We start from the raw sequence: 15,365 nt of genomic DNA, 5'->3' as shown, positions 1-15,365 counted from the left end.
GTCCGACTTCGGCTCAGGTCATGATCTCGCAGTTCGTGAGTTCCAGCCCCACGTCGGGCTCTGTGCTGACACCTCGGAGCCTGGAGCCTGCTTCGGATTCTGTGTCTCCCTCTCTCCCTCCCTGCCCCTCTCCCACTCGTGCTCTGTCTGTCTCTGTCTCTCAAAAATAAATAAACATTAAAAATTTCTTTAAAAAAATTATCAAGAAGAATGGAGCCGGGCATTTCCCTCACTTATGTCTGTAGTCCCCAGTTCTAGAAAAATGCCTGGCACCCTGGAGGTGTTCAAGTGCACGTGCTGAGTAGAATGAGCTAATGAAGGCACGGATGGAAAGGACACACGTTTCTCATTTATTCCACCAACAGTTTTGCGTGAACTAGATAATGAGAGCTGAGGGAAAGAAGATCCCCAGGTGCCCCATGCAGGGGTTTTCAAGCCGCTGTGTCTCATCCTCAAGGGAATACAAGATGGAGGCAGAAAGCCATCAGAGGGTGGAGCGTTAGCTTCCGCACAGAAGCTCAGCCCACATTCCCAACCCCGCCACCATGAAGACACGCACGTCGAACTTTGTGTGGCGTGGAGGAGGAGATGAGACCTTCTTTCAGAAACACCCAGACCGCGTGGACTGCTTGCCATGTGATGCGTTCGTTGAAGGGGACAGGAAGTGTTTCCTCCAAAGCAAAGGAGACCAAGAAATGGGAAGTGACATCACGTTCCATTTCACTCTATGAAAAACCAGCTTGAGTCTTTCCAGGAGGGGACTGCCCATCTCCCCGGCCCCTGTGACCGGCACCTCCGGGTTGTGACATGTGAGCTGGTTGAGATGGTGTGGTTTGGGGACAGGTGGAGATGGTTGGAGTTTCCTCTTTTATGAACCAGAAGATTCCTGTAGACCCCTCAGTGGGGTTGGGGTTTTTCTGCCTAGCCCAGACACCCTGTTGCCTATGGTGGACCCATGTCGGTCGGTGCTCCTGGGTTAGGCCACTATCTCCACCTCAGGTAATGAAATGGTTTTAATCCCTGTCTGCTCTCTTACCTTTTCACCTCACACACTTCTTTGTTTTCCATTAGGGTTCGTGTCAGTTTGTTTCTTCTGGTTTTGGGTTTGAAAGCTCATAAGAAAATAACTCAAAGCGTAAGACAGAAGAATACAGTAGCAGGTTAGTAACTTGGGAATTTCACGTATTCTTAAAGCTACCCGTGAGGCCTCAGGCTTTAAGAAAGGATGATCGTAATGAGACCGTTAATTGTTTAAAAAGACAGGGCTCACTTTGTGAAATAGAAACTATGAATTTGCCTGTCCCTTATTCCCAACTTACATTTAGCGGTTAGAAAATTGCTAGAGACCTGTGATTTTAATATTTTCAAAACACTACTCTGCAATTATTGGGCAGTTTGGACACCAGCTGCCTGCCATGATTTTGTCCACAACCCCAAGAGCTAGGAGAGTTAATTTTTCCAGAAAAAATACAGTAATTCATTAGTGCCAGGCATAGACAGGAAAACAGCTCATATGCAAATGTGCAAATTAGAAATACCTAATTTTGCATTTCGTTTTGGCTTGAACCAATGATGGGAAATAATTGTACCCCAAGTGCCAATTCAGTTTAGGCTAAGCAGAAATATTACCGTGGGAAATGCCTGGTTGAACACTGTTGAATCGTCTGGAGCATTGGAACCCTAGAGCTCTGGTGGTGATTTTAAGATGTTAATGGAGCCCATCAGACAGTAGAGGACTGCGGACAAGTATTAAAAGCCATGAAATGGCATAAGATATAATTAAAAGTCACATCTAATCTTTTTGAAAGTGGTCTGTTCTGTGTTGTCTTTCCTTGCGGAGAGAAGAGTTGTTTTGTTTTAAGCCAATCTCCAAATCCCACATTTTGAGAATTAGGAAATTGAAGCCGAAGTGTCTAATTTGTTTCATAGAAAGCATTTTTTTTTAAAGAGAGTACAATATTGGGTCAAATAAAGACTAAATAAAATCAGTCCCAAAGAGAGTTCCTGCATGCATTCTACAAAGCACTTCATGTGCACAGCGTTGGGGCTGAGATGACTTGTGTCTTCATGGATTTACTGTCTAAGGAGAGCTAATCAACAAGGAGGTGATCAAGTACAGAATTCTATTATAGGTTGTAATTAGTGCTATGAAGAAAGTAAGCAGGATAGTGAGATAGAAAGTGTGTAAGTCAACTTGTGCTGCATAACACACAATCCCAGTATCCCACTGATATACAAAAACCAGCATTTATTGTTCATTTGTGTGTATAGGGGCAAGGATGTAGGGCATTCTGACCAGTTTGAGGCATGGCAAGGGCACCGATACCAAACATTGCTACAAGGCCAGGAGAGAAGCCCAAACAATGTCTTGGTGTGACAAGACAAGGAAGGCCCCTTAGAAGACGGGACATTTAGATTGAAACTTTAGGGAGGGAAAACATCCAGTCATGCTGACGGTCTGGATGAATTTACCACCCAGGAAGTGCAAAAACACTCAGTTGGTAAAAGGCTTACCTGTTCCTGTGATGTGAAAGGAAGCCCATGTGGATGATGGAGAACAGTGTAAGAACAGTGTGGGAGGGTTGTCACTGGGGATCTTGTAGGCCTTGATAAGGATTTTAATTTCATTCTCAGTGTTGTGGAAGTCTTAAATAAAGGGTTTTATACTTAAAAATCCCCTACTGGTGATTATGTGAGAAGATCTACATCTTTACAAGACCTCCATCAAAAATACATGATAAGGGAGTGAAAGGGGTACCAGGGAGACTCCTTAGAAGGCTGTTGCTTTCCATGGTCCAGGACAGAGGTGGTGGCAGCTTGGGCTCACTGTCAGTGGAGATGGGGGAGGGGATGGATTAGTGGACTTCTGGGAGGTAACTCAGCAGGTGTCGCTGAAGGATTGGATGTGGAGTATGGTGGAAGCAGAAACATCCAGAATTTCTCCCACGCTTTTGCATTGATCAACTAGATGGATTATAGTGATATTTACTGACATGAAATAAAAAGATGGGGAAGCGTTTTGGGATGGAATTAAGAGATTCACTTGTGACATGTTATATTAAAGATAACTGTTACAGACTGAATTGTGTCTCAGAAAGATATGATGGCATCCTAACCCCTAGCACCTCAGGATGTGACCTTATTTGGAAACTGGGGCATTGCATATGTTACTAGTTAAGATGTGGTCATATTGCAGTGGGATGGGCCCTAATCCAAGATGACTGGTGGTGTCCTAACAGGAAGAGAGCGAGACATGGAGATGTATACGCACACACATGTGCACGGACACGCACACAACTCAGTACCACGTCATGACTGAGACAGAGATTGCAGTGATGAGGCTGCAAGACGAGGGACGCAGTGTTGCTGGCCACCCCAGAAGCTGGAAGAGGTATGGGAGGACTCTGCCCTAGAGCCTTTAGAGAGAGTATAGCCAACAGTCTGACTGCAGACTTCCAGCCTCCAGAACTGTGAGGCAATAACATTTCTGTTGTTTCAGGCCACCCAGTTTGTAGTGCTTCCTGATGGCAGCCACAAGAAGCTAATATAATGCCTAAGGAGGTGATTTGTACAAGAGTCCTTCTGGGCTGAGAGAAAGAGGTCTGAACTGGAGGATGAGAAGACCCTAAGGGAGAATGTTCCAGGCAGAGGGAAGAGCACTCGTTTGGGCAACGTGATGCTATCTCATTTATACTTAAGAATCATTATGCAATGCAACTATCATAAACACTAAGAAAATAAATAGGTGTGAAATTATGTAGCATGTTTCCATCCCTGGAATGATTGAAATAGGTATTATTATGTTATATTATCCCAGTGGACGTAAATAAAAAGCATTCATACTTTAATAAAGATTACCTACTTGCAGTGAAATGTGTTATAGTGAAAGTCATTTGCACTTCCTCAGAGTATTAAAAATACCACCGTTTTCAGAACCGTAAGGGACATTCGAGGTTATCTCTGGAAGAACTCTCTTGTTAAAGCTGAGGTTTCCTGTGTTACCATGAACAGGTCACTCCATTTCTACTTAAACACGTCCGGTCAGATAAGGAACTCATTGGCTTCCAGGGAATCCAGCCATTTGACATTTGGAAGTTTTGACCTTAGAGAGGAAAACACGTCTCTTGATGACTTCGGCAACTTTCCTGAGTTCTGTCCTTTGAAAAATCTCAAAGTTAACTTCCATGTCTCATCACCTGGAAAGCCATTTAGATGTGTGAATGCCGCTTGCTGGTGAGAATTTGCCCCAGCTTTGTATGACCGATTCTTCCATCCAAGGTTGTTTCTGGCTTCCACCAACCCTCTGGGAGCCCCTGACCCTCCCTTCTGCTCACCAGCATCTTTCCCAACTCTATGCTTAAACATCGGCAGGTCAGAGTGTCCTCATTAAAAATCAATACTGAGGAGAGAAGGAAATAACATAAAGGCTTTGAGCATGAAATGATGAACTTTTCACATCTGCAAAATTAAAAAGAAAAAGCTAAATAAATACATAAAACTTTCATGCATGTTGATAAAAACTGGAAGGGAATATGCCTCCAAGAAAAATATACTCTACACCTGGATACAGTTTTTATAATTATAAGTGATCTTTTTAATACCCTGTGTCTGTTTTTACACACTTTTGCTTTTGCCCTTTCTAGGGGTCAATCTACATGCAACTTTTATATCTCTTTCTTTGTCACCTGATCTCTTGTTTTCATGCCTACCTTGTTGCCTGTTCTTCATGAACTACCTACCTACAGAGGTTGTCCTCGTTGTGCCTTGTCTGTGCCTATTTCTTTGCTCTTATTTTCCATACCTTCACTGTTCATATCTGTCTGGTTATTGTGATATAAGGTTCACTGTCATTCTGTCCAGCCCATTTTGGCCCCTCGACCTCCGTTTCTCTCCCCGTGGGAGTCCAGCTCCCTAGAGAGTCATCAAAGGCTCATTTCCTTCCTCCTGCCCACAGTACTGATTACATTTGCAACACTGAGACATAAACATAGGTTAATAAAAGTTTCTGTTGTCCTTGTTGGTTTCAGTGTACCAGAATGAAGGAAAAGAGGGAAAAATAACTGAAGGAGGTGAGGAAGGAGAGGGAAAGCAAGGCAAGAAGGAAGAGGGCGTGTGCCAGTGTGTCACCAGCACTGTGTCTGATGCCTAGCTATTTGTCACTAATGCGGTGACCGAAACAAGGAAATGTTACAAAATAGTTGGAAAGGTTTCTATATTCAAAATAATGTCTAAAATATGGAGTTGAGTGGCATGTGGCTGGCTCAGTCGGAAGAACATGCAATTCTTGATCTCAGGGTCGTGAGTTTGAACCCCACATGGGGTGTAGAGATTACTTAAATAAGAAAAAAACCTTTAAGTTGAACACTCATGCAGGGGTTTTCATGTGTGTCTGGGTTTTAATTTTCCATAAGAAATTCAAGTCTGCCATAGAGGGCCATGCCAGTTAACAGAAATGAAGTATTACACATACCAGTTTTTTCTGTTCTGTAGCTTAAGGTATATAAGAGTTGTGCCCTGTGCTCCTCAGGGTCAAACAGCCAAGTGGACAAGGTGGGAAAAGTGATAAATCTTGATTGCCAGAGAATATTCTTTTTTTTTTTATTTCTAATTTTTTTTTAACGTTTTTATTTATTTTTGAGACAGAGAGAGACAGAGCATGAATGGGGGAGGGGCAGAGAGAGAGGGAGACACAGAATCGGAAGCAGGCTCCAGGCTCTGAGCCATCAGCCCAGAGCCCGATGCGGGGCTCAAACTCACGGACCGTGAGATCGTGACCTGAGCTGAAGTCGGACGCTTAACCGACTGAGCCACCCAGGCGCCCCTCTTTTTTTTTTTTATTTCTAGATGAAATCAGGGAGATCTGGTGATGCTGGGACTCTCAGGCATGGGACAGGGGCCCAGGTGTCTGTCATTTGGATTTATGGCCACACCTGTTGCAGGTGATGGCGCCTCTGAGCTGCTAATGCCAACAGAGGTTCTGGGTTTTGTTTGGGACTGAGTAGATGACCCCTATATTCATGAGCCAATAAACTTTCACTTACCTTCTGTTCCTCTGGGTTTCTTAGTCCACTTGCAAGGTTCTTAAAGTCCCATTAGCTCTCGGGTATCACTTCTTCTATAGACCTTGGATGGATTTTGGAACTTTGTGTTTTTGAATGACCTCTATTTGAAGAGGAATAACGCATTTGAGGATTGAAACAGTACGGTCTTGGGCACCATCCACCTGGTAGAAGTCTCTCTGACATGTTTTATCTAAGTGTTAGGTTTCCCATATCACCACCTGAAAGAGATCATTTAGTTTCGGATTGAGGCCCACATCAGACCACCCACGTGCCTTGCAGTGCTCCTAATGAATTAGAATGTTGCATCCCATTGTTCACCATTAGGTGGTTAGCTCTGCAACTCGTAGGGGTAGCAGCCGGTCCATCTGCTCTATTCACAACCTCCCCAGTTGCTCAAAACTGCGTATTTTTTTCTGGTATGTGGATGATCTTGAATTAGTGACTGAAGTGTAATAGAAAATGGTAAAGTCAAGATCAACTGCTCTTCTAACAAATTACCACAACCTTAGTGTCTTAGAACAACATGAATGTATTCTCTGATGGTTCTGGAGGTCTAAAGCCTGAAATGGGCTGAAACTAAGGGTTGTAGTGCTTACTGTAGGCTCTGGCGAGAACCCATTTTCTTGTCATTTTCAGCTTCTAGAAGGTTCCAGGGCACTTTTTTTTTTTGACTCGTGGCCCCTTCCATCTTTAAAGCTAGAAGTGACTGGTTGAATCCTTCTCATGATGCCATCTCTTTCCTGCCTTCATCTTAACCCGGTAAGGGCCTTTATGATGACACAGGGCATGCGTGGGTACTTCAAGCTCATCTCAAGATCTTTAACTTAATCACAACTATAAAGTTTGTTTGTTTGTTTTGCTAAGTAACGAAACATATTTTCAGATTCTGGGGATTAAGGTATGGGCATCCTGAAGGGCCATTATTTTGCCAGGTAACTTTTCAAATGGATAATGAAGAAATAAAAGATTTAATCAGAAAATTTTAGGATCTATGAATAACCTAATGTTTTGAAAGAATGCACTGATAATCAGTGCTAATGTATATCAAATTAAACATTACATTCATTTATGGACTAATGGATAGAAAAGGATGGCCGTCTATTTTCTGGCTTAAAGATGTTTTCATTTGCATGGTGTCATGTAATGAGGAATGGAGAAAAATCAACTTAAATTGCCACCTGAGCTTGCAGCCTAGCTCATCTGATGAAAATCAGACATTTACATTTAAATTGCTCACACAAGTTTTTGAATCTATTTAATTATTAAATAGAAATGAAGCCTAATTAAAGGTTGTTAGCATCTAGAGGCATTTAATAGGCTTTCACAGTGTCTGTAGAAATTAGATATGAGAGGGGCGCCTGGGTGGCGCAGTCGGTTGGGCGTCCGACTTCAGCCAGGTCACGATCTCGCAGTCCGTGAGTTCGAGCCCCGCGTCAGGCTCTGGGCTGATGGCTCAGAGCCTGGAGCCTGTTTCCAATTCTGTGTCTCCCTCTCTCTCTGCCCCTCCCCCGTTCATGCTCTGTCTCTCTCTGTCCCAAAAATAAATAAATGTTGAAAAAAAATTAAAAAAAAAAAAAAAAAAAGAAATTAGATATGAGATGAATAAGGACTGAATGCTGTACGTGTCCTAGGTGCTGGGAATATAGATGATTCCTGTACCTTAGTTTGAAGATGTGTGGTACTTGAGAAAAAACATGTTCATTAAACATTGTGGGTAGATGCTCTAGCTCACATTTAGATGTCATAATGGAGCACTTAAGGGAGTTAAAGAGGAAGCTGGTAATGATTTTCTAAAGTTACAAGTAATAATCATTCAGGTTTATATACTTTTGAAAATATTTCACCTTCAAAAATAGAACACAACCTAATTTTTTTTTCCTTTTGCTAAGGGACAATACACTGAAATCCATTGGTAATGTACCAGTTTTCAGTTTTATGCACGTTTATATTTAATATTTTTGGTGGTCCTAGCTATATCAAGGATTGTGGACTTAATTTTCGTTGGGAGTGCAAGTGAAAGAGCAGCTAACTGCCTATTTCAAGGGCATTTCTTCCAAGGCAATGGTATGGGCTATCCAGGCTGTGAATCTTCTCAGTGAGGTTCTAGCAGTTGAGTGCTGGAAAATAATTATGCTAGAAAAGAAATAGGAATGCCCATTGCAAGGTTTTTAATATTCTGTTTAAAATAGAATTCTAGGGGCACCTGGGTGGCTCAGTCAGTTAAGCGTCTGACTTCGGCTCAGGTCTTGACCTCATGGCTCCTGAGTTCCAGCCCCACATCGGGCTCTGTGCTAACAGCTCAGAGCCTGGAGCCTGCTTCAGATTCTGTGATTCTGTGTCTCCCTCCTTCTCTGCCCCTCCCCACTCTGTCTCTCTTTCTTCAAAATAAATAAAATTAAATAAATAAAATTTAATTAAAAATTAAGATAGAATTCTAGTGGTTTTTATATGTAAGAGGCTTAAAGTAAAATCTAGCATATTTAAAATGTAAATATTGTGTTAATACGTGCAGTAATAAGGTCTTTGTTAGCTATAGATGTAAGTTTCATCCTACTACAAAAGGAAAAGGATTAGCATGCACTCATGCTCTGATTTACATAAGAGAAAAAAGTCTGACTCCAGTTGCCAGGAGAAATGAGTTTGATACTGATGCTTATAACATTAACCCCATTTTTCAATCATTGGTAATATAATTGAATTAAGACTCTTTTTCAAAGTACACTTAGAGGAAACAGAACATGTGGAAACAAACCCTTGTCAAATAGATGAATGAATGAAGAAATAAAAGATTTAATTTGAAAATTAAAATGTCAGAGAGATGAATATATGTTTTGAAAGTTCCTAAGTCCTTTATCCTTGTAGTTTATAGGAAGGTCCTTGCATATTATAGCTAAGGGACTGGGTATAGCAACTTGTAGTTAAGGGCTGTGCCTTCTCTGTTTTGTTTTGTTTTGTTTTGTTTTTCCACACTGAAAACATAATGTCTTATCTACTATAAATGTATAATGAATACATGTTGAATGAACAAATAAATTCGGTGAATTAAAGAATAACCTAACATTTCATCTCTTTGTTGATTCAGTAGGAGGATGTTTATAACAATATACTTATTCTTTTAAAAAATATTGATTTGGCTTCCTCTTTGGGCCAAGTACTTCTTTGGACAAGTGTGTGAACACATAGGAAGTAGACAAGAGCCCCATCCTCATGGCAGTTATCAGGAAGGCAAAATAATAGTCAATATATTAGGTTCTTATATTATTTAATGAACTACAGATGACTATTTGTAATTTTGTTTCTCTCCATTTTTTCAGAGCCACCCATTCCAACTTGAGGTTTTCCAAGAAAACAGAGCTAGAGAATAAGTGAGCGTTTGTGAGTTAAGACCCTCTGAATCAGTGACTTGATTCACTCACACACAGAACAAAGATGAGTTCCATTGGTGCGTTTCTGTCCTCAGAGACTTTATGGATGTATGTGAAGAGTGTGAGGTCACATCCTGGACTTCACTGTGTGATTAGGTGTCTGTCATTCCTGTTTTTTATACAGCCTGCTCCCCTTCTCAGAGCATTTTACAAGCAATAAATCATGATCTTGCATAGAATCTGGGGAGCAGATAGGGAGTATTTTGAATGGCTCAATTTGACAGATTTGGAAACCAAAGGATGGAGGGATGATCTCTTTAAGGGCCTTTATTTCTCTCTGGTTTATGTGTTATTCAAAGGCAGGTGCAATCCATTGCACCTAGTACATATTTATTGAATTAAAGCTACTTTTTATGTAGCGCTTTGCAATGAGTCCTTTCACTAAGGATCTATTGTTGAAGAACATCTTGAAGTGAAGGTTCGGAAGTTCCTTCATAATCTTTTTCTTTTCGTGCAGTGCCCACAGGTGCCCATTTTCTAGGGCTGCCATAACAAAGTACCACAGCTCTGAAAGCTGGATATCCAAGATCAAGGTGTCAGCACTGCTTGACTTCTTCTGAGGCCTCTCTCCTTGGCTTGCCAATGGCCATCTTCTCCCTGTATCTTCACATGATCTTCCCTCTGTGTGCATCTGAGTCCTAATTTCCTCTTCTTATAAGGGCACTAAGTGTATTAGATGAGCCCTCCCCTATCACCCCGCCCCGACCTCATGTTAGTTTACAGGAAACATTACCTTTTTGTAAATCCTGTCTCCAAAAACAGTCACGGTCCGAGGGACTGGCGGTTAGGACCTCCACATAAGCATCTGAGGGGGACGCAATTTGGCCCATAACATTTATTTGTATGGTGCCCCACTTGTTGTATTCATCTGTATGAGAACAAATGAAGTTTGGTAATCTTTAGAAAATTAAGAGCTATTAAGACCTCTAAAACACTTCCACAGTTTACCTTGACCAGCCTTCTTGCCCAGCCAGGCCTCACCTTCCCTCATCCAGAACTTTCTGTATAGGAGTCCTCAGCCCTGGCTTACTGTGGAATTACCTGGGGAGACTTGACAACAAGCCTATGATCTAACCCATCCCAGAGCAATGTAATCATAAGCTCTGAGAGTGGAATCTGGACACACTGTTTGCGAGGGCCCCTGAGTAGCTTTAACGCAGCAACCTCTGCGAATCCCTGCACCCTTCAGAGACTCAAACTTAGTCAATAATTATTTCATAAAAACCCTTGGTATATGGTGTCCAGTTAAATGACAACTACACCTCAAGAACAGCCAGCCACAATCTCTGCCTTGAGGCAACCTCTGAGTTGGTGTAGTAAGTGTGTCACAGATTTTGAAGGACTTGAGCAAAAATCACATGAGTTGTTATATAGCAAATTTAATCCTATAAATGAAGCGTCAGGGCTACTATGAGAAGTTAGTAAAAACAATTATTGTATGAAAAAGTTTCTGTGCCTATCTCCCTATTGAATTAATCAGCCGAAAGATTTATTATTATCAGTAGCAAAGCTGGGATATATGGCAGAAGCCAGTGAACCCAATAAAAAATAGGGCCCAGTGCCTAGCCAAAGACAGATGTCCATAGGAAAACAACTGAGGAACTGGGAAAATCATCACTGAGTCATTAAACTGTCCAGGTAGCTGGGAGGCAAAGTGGCCACAAGAGTTAACTAGCCATTGTAGTGTGAACTAATTAAGACAAGGGCATATGTATTTGGAATTAACTTTGATGTTTGTTGGTTAGACAGAAGCCAGTGCTCTGGCATTGGTTGGTCTGTTTTCAGTGCAGAGACAGCATCTTGGGTGATTAGCACAAGGTCCCTGCTATGGCTGGAATGTGTATTACAGGCTCAGAAGGCAAAGGTAGTTTGGTCATTTTCTAAATGATCTGGCAAAAAGATTCTTTTTCAAGGGGACATTTCTAAGTTTAGGGAGTTCGATACCCACAAAGTGATTGATGGGAAAAACTATTGGACAAAGGATCTCCGGGTTCATGGATTACTCTGTAGGTACATGTATCACCCCTTTGTCACTTACACAGTGCACTTGCTAAATGAGGAAGAAGGTGTACTCTCTGAGGGCAGTCAGGAGCCAGTGAGACTCGGACTGAAGTTGGTGTAGGTGAGAGCCAGAATTTTATATTTACTCACATACTTACCATTTCTGTATTCTTCATTGTTTCGTGTAGATCGGAGTTCCCAGGTGGTGCGATTTTCCTTTCCTGAAGAACTTTCAGCATTCCTTACAGTACAGTTTTGGCGGTTGTGAATCCTCCTGTTTTTTGTTTGTCTAAAAATGCCCTCATGTTTGCCTTCACCTTTGAAGGATAGCTTCACTAGCTGTAGAATTTTTGGTTGAAAAACCTTTCCCTCTCTGCTTCTGTATAATAAATATGTCATTCCGGTATCTTCTAGCCTCCATAGTTTTTGATGATGTCAGTCATAAATCTTGTGATTGTTCTCCCTTAATGTGTTTTTCTCCGGCTTTTTTAAAGCTTTTCTCTTTACCTTAGACTCTCAGTAATTTGAGTATGATGGTGATTCCTCTTTGAGCTTATTATGCTTAGGGTGCACTGAGACTTTTAAATCTCTAAGATGGGTGATAATTGACTAGAAAGGGTGTGAAGGACATTTTGGGTGGTGTAAATGTTGTAGATCTTGTCATGATGGTTTCACAGATGCAGACATTTGCCAAAACTCACTGAATTTTACACTAAATATGTATTTCACTATTCAGTCTAGACAAGTGACTTAAAGCTTTTATGTTTAGGCATGACCTATGGGAGCTGTGTGTATTTTCTCTAAAAATTGAGTCTGTAATGACTAAATGTGGGAATTCAATTTACTGTTTTGTTTCTGAGGACTCTTTAAAAATCTCTGCACGTATATTTTTTCCTCTAAACGATGTAAGTCCTGGTTAAAATGAAAAAAAAAATAGGTGATATAGTAAAAGTACTTTAAGATCATTTTTAGATTACTTGGGAAGGGTTTTAATATTAAGGATGTACTCAAATGTCAACAGAAAAAACTAAAAGGGAAGCATCTTAAGAATTTGTGTGTGTGTATGAGAGAGAGAGAGAATGGGGAAGGAAGAAGGAGGGAAGGGAGGAAGGAAGGAAGGAAGGAAGGAAGGAAGGAAGGAAGGAAGGGAAGAGGGAGGGAAGGGAGGAAGGATGGGGGGGAGGGAGGGAGGAAGGAAGGAAGGAAGGAAGGAAGGAAGGGAAGAGGGAGGGAAGGGAGGAAGGATGGAGGGGAGGGAGGGAGGGAGGAAGGAAGGAAGGAAGGAAGGAAGAAAGGAAGGAAAGAAGGAAGAAAAGAAGGAAAGAAAGATGGGAGGGAGGGAGGAAGGAAGGAAGAAAAGAAGGAAAGAAAGATGGAAGGGAGGGAGGAAGGGAGGGAGGAAGGAAGGAAGAAAAGAAGGAAAGAAAGATGGAAGGGAGGGAGGAAGGAAGGAAGGAAGGAAGGAAAGATGGAAGGGAGGGAGAAAGGAAGGAAGGGAGGGAGGGAGGGAGAGACGAAGAGAGGAAGGAAAGAAGGAAAAGGATGAATGAACTTGAAGGTGATGGGAAGGAAGGATCTGTGAATTTGGCCACTCTGTTTCACAGCAGATATAGGGATGTCGATATGAATGCAAGGCCAATAAACTAATAGTAGGTAAATTTTTTAGCTCAATGAATTTAACTGGGAGGAGACAAGTTTTGCCTATTTCTTTCCCTTCCGTGCACTAATGTCCTGCTTCTTTCAATCTGTTACCCTGGTGAAGGTTAAAGATTTTACATTATGTCCTCCACATGGCTGTGGTAACAGCGGTACATCAGCACATGACTTCTTACGTTCACCTGTTGCTTTTCATTCATTCGTTCATCCATTCAACCAATATTTATTGTGTGCTACTTAAGCACTTTTCTGTGCTTTGGGGGTGCAGGGATAATCAAGCAGGGCAAGTAGGATCTTGGACTTGTGAAGCTTACATTTGAGATAGAGATAGAGAGAGCTATAGATAGAGAGAGATAGAGACAGAGAGATAGAGATAGGGGAGAGAATAAAAAAAGAAACAAATTAAGGTAATTGCAAGTGGTGAGGTGTGCAAGGCAGGGTAACATGAGCACCTGGGGGCGGGGAGATGGTGTCCATTTTAGCTTGCAGACCAGAGATGGGTTTAAATGTCTGATCTGAGACCTGAGCAAAAGGAAGGAGACAGATGTACAATCTAAAAAGAGAAATTGGCATGTCTTCTTGCCAGTTTCATAGATAAATGAAAACATACCCATGGAGCAATGGCAAAAAACTAATTAAAAGGCTGTTTTTTGAGAATGTGCTAGGCTCTTTCTGGGGAGAGACGTTGAGGATAATATGTGCCTTTTACTGGAGGACCCACACCCCCCTCCCGCCTTTGCAGATGAGTCATTCCTCTGGTGCTGTGAGCACAACCAACCAACAGAAGGCAGTGCTGGCTGACGAGCTCAGGAACGGGGAACATAAACACTGCAGGTCACAATGCACTTAGTCATAGCAACCTGGTGCATGTTCCCTGTGGGGAAAACGACATGATAACAGCACAGAAATCTCTCCTGACCAGTCAGCCAGGGCAGAAAGACTCTCCTGGCCAGCAAATCTGGGCGCCTCATGCCAATGGAAAAGCAGATGTGAAAAAAAGCAGGATGAAGGTGGGGAACAGCTGGAAGCAAGCTGACGGTCACTCATCTACACCTGTCTTTGGTGAGCGCCACTCTCAGGTGTGTGGGGACACCTCCAGTTCTCCCCCCAACTTTCCGAGTCTCTATCCACATGAAGCTGAAGGCAGTAACTCCTTCCTCCATCTATCCATGCCTGACAATACGTGTGGAACTAAACCCGCCTTTTTGAAGAGATGCAAAAGAAAAAAAGACAAAGGTGAAGTTATATGGGTAGATCTAAGAGAACGAAGTGTAGCAGAACAGACATTTTTTTTTTTTTCAGAATTGAATTCACCGTTTTCCTGAAGGGATTGCAGAATAACTCTGTACAGAAAACATCTAAAGCTAATTGCTGGAAGAATACTCCACAGGGAACGAGCCCGCCTTGAAGGGGAATGGACTCAATAACCTGATTGTTTTCTCCCATTCATTACCATTTGTGGGTCCCTTGGTGCAGAATTTGGCAAACTGGCTTAGTAAAATAACAAGAAGTATGCAGACTTCTTGTTGGCTTGATGCGAAACGTTCTTGCCAACATACATTGGGATCAGTACACAAGGACCACGTTCTCTCTCATTTGTGTGATTTTCATTTATTAAGTCCTCTAAGTAACCATTTAATGGGGACTCTTGTGTGCAAAGTGCTGTACGAGACACTCAGGAGTGTCTACAGAGGTGTGATATTTGGCTCCTACCTTCAAGGAACTTACAGTCTGGTCAACATTAAGAAAGACACAAATCAATGATCTGGAACGAGATGTTGGAAAGGACTTCTCTGACAAGCCTGCGTGGTGTTGAATGCAGTCAGAATTGGGAAGCACAGATTTCAGAAGGCGCTTTTTCTATCCCCGACCAACGAATTATGGAGGTCACTGAAGTTCTTAGAAATGAGACCATTAAGTTCACAATTTCCTTAAAAAAATTCTCCCTTACGATTTGGACAACTTCCCATAGTTGGAATCATCTAAAACATGACTAAGGCTTTTTATTCCCAAAAGCCACCTCCCTGATACATTGAGTTGTTATGCAGTTTCCTTGAGGATAAGTGTGGGGGGACAACTCAGTCTGGATAATCTGTGAAATCCCAGAACCAGAGGTGGAATGGGGCAGGGTCTGGTAAATATCTAAGTTCCTCTCTTTTTTTTTTGTTTCACTCTGAAATTTGTGGGATCTCTATCCAGAGGGAACCAGGGGGCAGTGTAG

The 15,365-nt window shown here is 42.0% G+C and overlaps 1 protein-coding gene and 1 long non-coding RNA gene across 8 annotated transcripts in view; both read left to right on the top strand.

Moving 5' to 3' along the window:
- The window catches only part of LOC122203049 (piezo-type mechanosensitive ion channel component 2), a 468,341-nt gene that overhangs the window by 124,738 nt on the left and 328,238 nt on the right, over positions 1-15,365 (top strand). The gene's annotated exons all lie outside the window — the stretch shown is intronic.
- LOC122203051 lies at positions 1,076-3,822 on the top strand. Its single transcript, XR_006195056.1, has 3 exons — positions 1,076-1,160; positions 3,240-3,391; positions 3,500-3,822. It is a non-coding gene; the product is annotated as an uncharacterized LOC122203051 (long non-coding RNA).

This window comes from Panthera leo, chromosome D3 (genome assembly GCF_018350215.1).
Source record: "Panthera leo isolate Ple1 chromosome D3, P.leo_Ple1_pat1.1, whole genome shotgun sequence".
NCBI classification, from domain to species: Eukaryota; Metazoa; Chordata; class Mammalia; order Carnivora; family Felidae; genus Panthera; species Panthera leo.
This window is presented reverse-complemented; position numbering and strand designations above follow the sequence as displayed.